General features: G+C 48.9%; 1 long non-coding RNA gene across 1 annotated transcript; it reads left to right on the top strand.

The window, feature by feature from the left end:
• Positions 1-297: 297 nt before the first annotated feature.
• On the top strand, positions 298-1204 carry LOC106725948. The gene is made up of 2 exons (XR_001361964.1): positions 298-490; positions 813-1204. It is a non-coding gene; the product is annotated as an uncharacterized LOC106725948 (long non-coding RNA).
• The last annotated feature ends 3748 nt before the right edge of the window (positions 1205-4952 follow it).

A 4952-nucleotide genomic window follows, 5' to 3' on the forward strand; every position in this document is an offset into this window, starting at 1 on the left:
TGCGGGGCGCGGCTGCCGGGCATGCGCCGCCTGGGGCTTCTTGTTCTTTTTCAATCCTCACCCGAGGATATTTTCCCATTGATTTTTATTTTATTTTATTTTTTAGAAAAGCGGTATCAGTCGTGTTGCCTTTATTATTATTTTAAATATATTTTTATTGATTTCAGAGAGGAAGGGAGAGGGAGAGAGAGAAACATCAATGATGAGGGAGAATCATGGATCAGCTGTCTGCATGCCCCACCCTGGAATCGAGCCCGCAACCCTGGCAGGTGCCCGTGACCGGGAATAGAACCCAGGACCCTCCAGACCGCAGGCCAACGCTCTATCCACTGAGCAACACCGGCCAGGGCTCCCGAGGCACCTTCTCACAGGTGCAGTCTCTCCCCCACAGACCTTCAAGCACAGCTTCCCAGAGCAGCCCGGGGTTCCCCGCTGCTTCTTTCTCAGGCAATTCCTTCCGGCCCTACCTGCCCCAGCCCGTCTGCAAGGGGTACGTAGGCGAGGCGGCTGGGACACGTGACCCCAGCGTGTAAGCTCCCACCTGGCACACAGCAGAGGCTGATGGGAGAGGAGGCTGCTCTTTGCTGTGACAGGGGAGGTTACTAGCGGTCAGACCTCTCCCCCACTCCCCCTCCTCGCCCAGCCCCCCCCACAGCCTGGAGGGGGGCTCCCCTGCAGGACAGCTCCAGGGCCCACCCTGTGACTGTGGTTTGGGAGCCGGCCCTCCGGGCCTTCTCCCTCCCCCTGCGCCGCATCGCCGCCATTCCTCCGGACCCATGTTCCCTTGTGCAGACGGACCCTTGATTCTGCAGGTTAACCGCTGTAGGAGTTCAGAACGAGTCAGCCCAAGGCGCGGGTTGTTCTGAGTTAAAGGCAACCAAGACTGCAGGCTCAAGAGAACACCTCCACCACCACTCTCAGCAACAGAGAGGAATTTGAAGTAGGGGACCTCCCACAAGAAGAGGTTATCAGCGACAACCCTTTTCACCCATCCATAGGGCAAGGCAACTGCTAATTTCCCAGACATCCCTTATCGCCCTGCAGTGACCCGTGGAAGTCCCCAAGCTGTCTTACCTTGTCCCCGGCTCAAAGTGTCTATACACCACACTTCCACTTTCTGAACCTCTCATGTATGTGGTCTCTGACTCTCATGTATATGGGGTTCCCATACATAAGTAATTAATTGGTCATTTTCTCCCCCTAATCTGTCTCATGTCTGTTTGATTATTACACCAGCCAAAAGAAACTTGAGGGTAGAGGAAAGTTTCTCCTCCCTCACACCTGCAATGACCACTATAGACATCCCAACAGTTGCATTTATTGAGCTACTACTATGGACATTATCCAATTTGATCCTCACAAAATCCTTATAAGGCAGGAATTACAATCTCTCTTTAGAGATAAAGAAACTGAAGCATAGGTGCTGGGCTGGTGTGGCTCAGTGGTTGAGCCACTGACCTATGAACCAGGAAATCACTGTTGGATTCCTGGTCAGGGCACATGCCTGGGTTGAGGGCTGGATCCCCAGTAGGGGGTGTGCAGAAGGCAGCCGATCAATGATTCTCTCTCGTCACTGATGTTTCTCTCCCTCTCCCTCTCTGAAATCAATAAAAATATATTTAAAAAGAAACTCAATCATAGGGTTAAGCAATGTACCCAAGGGGGCATGTCTAGTTGGTAGCAGAGCAGGGCTTGAACCCTAAAGTACTTGGGTACTTCTATGGGGCCTCTCAGAATCCTATTCCCAAACAACCGTTTCCCTCCACTCTCTAGACAGGCTCTTCATTCTCTCAAGATAACCTTGGGAAAGGAATTGGACTTTGGAACTGATCCAGTTCCACTTCCATCACCCCAGGTCCCGCATCCACCATGCCTGCCTTGCCCGCTGTGACCCTCTCTCATCTTTGGACGAAATGGTTTTAGTGTGTTTGTCAATGGAAGGCCCCTCTGCTGGCCACTTGGAGAAATGCGCCCAGGACGGAATGAAGAGTGGATGGAGGAGCCTGGGAGTCCACTCCTGCCCCAGGCCAGCGGGGAAGTGGGGCATAGGCACCTGAGACCAGGTAGTGCAGGTGTAGCTACTAGTCAGAGTCCCTGCTGTTGCTTTTTAAAGAATTGATATTGTTTTAAAATTATAAGACTATAACGCATATAACAAAATCAAGCAATATCGAAGTATATTTTTAAAGTGTAATATTTATCTTTCCATCTCTCCCCTACTATATAGTGCCATTTTCTTTCTTTTAATTTTTAAAGGATTTTTAAATTGATTTTTAGAGATGTCCCCTACTGGAAATCAGACCGGCAACCCCTCTGTACCCAGGACGACACGCAACCAACTGAACCACGCCGGCCAGGGCTAGTGCAATTTTCTTCTTAAATAAGAAGTGAGGATCTGTGTGTGTGTGTGGGGGGGGGCTTGAGAGGTGAATGGGGGAACAAAGGGGACATATATAATACTTTCAACAATAAAGATTTTTTTAAAAAAGAAGTGAGGCGTCCTCCCAAGCTGCAGAATGCCAAGGTTCTCTGCCCGTCCCTTTCCATGGGAGCCCACCCACTTCTCTCCTCCCAGGCTCAGCTTGTTGCCTTCCTTCCCTAGAATTTGAATTCCCACCAAACCCTTTGTCTGTATCCTGTGCTTGGAAACAGCTTCCAACCAGGTGTCCCCCCAGCTTTGCTCTGGAACTTGCTCCCTCCTCCTAGTACAGGGCTGGAGGCCAGAAGGGCAGAAAGGCCCTTGCTGATGGTTAAAATGCCTTCTTCCCCTTGGTCTCTTCTGCTCTGTGACCTCTGCCTCCACTCAGCAGTCCACCTCCCTGTGGACACACCCTGGGCTCCATTTAAAAATGTCGCCTTTCTGACCACAGCCTTCCCCTCTGCCCTCCAGCCTTCCGAAGCCTTGCTGGAGCCTTCAGGGATGACTCCAGCTACCACCTTCCCGTCTCAAAGGCCTCCTATCCAGACTGGATCCCTTGACCCTTTTCCAGCAGCTCTAATTACCCTGTTCCTTGGCCCCAGGTAATCCATGTCCTGTCAGGCCATGGCTGTGGGCCAACCAGCGGTCCATCTTCTGCTTTTGCTCCAGGGGAGCTGGAGGGCACATGCTTGGGTTGTGGGCTCAGTCCCCACATGGGGGGCCTGTGGGAGGCAGCTGATCACTGTTTCTCTAGAATCACTGATGTTTCTATCTCCCACTCCCTTCCTTTTTGAAATCAATAATAAAAATATATTAACAATTGAAAGCAAAAAAGTGATCAGATTTTTATACATGTATTTTTGTAAGTGTAATCATGTTTGACTCCCTTATATGTTTCATATTTCCATTTTTTAATTCTATATGGAGAATGAGGCACTAGTTTTTTAGGGATTAGAGCCCTTAAAACAGTGGTTCTCAACCTTGGCTGCACATTAGAATCACCTGGGAATCTTTTTAAAATCCTGATTTCTGGGCCTCATCCTCCGGAAATTGTTTCTTTCTTACTAATGTTGTGCCCTCACCCCATAACAAAGAAACAGAATTTCCGGAGGATGACGCCCAGGAGTCACGATTTTAAAGATTCCCAGGTGATTCCAATGTGCAGCCACGGCTGAGAACCACTGGCTTAAAAGCATCTGGTTTTGGTTAGGAAGAAGGTCTCTAATGACTTGCCTTTGGGGTCTCTTTTGAGACCTGTTCTATGCAGCCTCTTAGCCCACCAATTGCAGTTGTCAATCAAGTAGAACAAGGCAACATTTAATAGGAACATGAGGGCCTGCTGTTAGGTCCACAGTGACATCTAAATACATACACAGTGAAGGAACATGGATTGGGCAAGAGCAAAACGTGTGGGGGAAAACCCCATAAAAAACCCTTAGGGGTCCCGGGGGACAGTGCTTCACAGTGAATTGAGAACATGCTGTAACCACCAAAACCACAGGCCCGGAGGACGTGGGTTTGGGGAGGGAACCCCAGATCATATATGAGGAGACATAATAGAAACTGAGGCCACTACTTAGCCCAAAGAAGCCTCCATTGGCCTGGTGGTGGAATAGGAATTACTCAGTTAGTGCAGGATCCTAAAGCCTGGAAATGCAGTGGCTTTGCTTGTGGAAAAAATTTTTAAACTTTTGATTTTATAAAAGAAAGGAGAGAGTGATTTGTTGTTCCACTTATTCATGTGCTCATTGGCTGATTGGGTCACCTGGTGAGACAAGGGGTGGAGAGAAGGACGGAGCCAATGAGGTGGGCACGGCCTGCTATGCTTGCCGTCAGAGGGGACAGCAGCTGCCCACTGTGGGTCCTGAGAGCACCACCGGCCTGGATGGTGCTTCACAGTTCATGGTGTCGCCTTTCTGAGTGTCCTCCACCCGCCGTAGTTACCATCTCGGGAGGCAACAACTACCTTCCAAAATAAATCCAAGGCTAAATCTGCGCTAGGCTAATTCCATTTTCCTCAGTTGATAACGCAAACTGAATGAAGAAATTGGTGAAAATTTGAAAGTTAAAAAAGAAAAGAAAAAGATGGCAGTGGCTCCCAGGATATTCCAAAGCACTCAGTTTTAAACATGCGGATGGGTGCTGACCCCCCCTGGGGGGGAGATGCGTACATTTATCAGATCAAAACCAACCTGGTCAGCCTCCCCTTGGCCCCATGCCGTGCGGTGGGGAGTGGGGCAGGCGCCGGCGCAAAAACAAAACAACAACAAAAAACAAAGCATTCAGTTCTATCTATCAGATCTATAGTTGGGATCCAGGTTGTGATAAGAAAATCTCTCAGAAAAATATTGCCCCTTTGGCTAACATCCCCAAAGCACCCGTTTAGTGATTTAAACTAGTTGATATACAGCACTTAGAAAAATAAATACTACAAAAATTCTAATGGGAAAGCCTTTTAAGTTCATTTACAAAGTTCATTACCTTTCTTGCTGCTGTAGCAACAAAGATGAAGCCACTGGGGCCCCGGGATACC

Source organism: Myotis brandtii, unplaced genomic scaffold (genome assembly GCF_000412655.1).
Source record: "Myotis brandtii unplaced genomic scaffold, ASM41265v1 scaffold105, whole genome shotgun sequence".
Classification (NCBI taxonomy): Eukaryota; Metazoa; Chordata; class Mammalia; order Chiroptera; family Vespertilionidae; genus Myotis; species Myotis brandtii.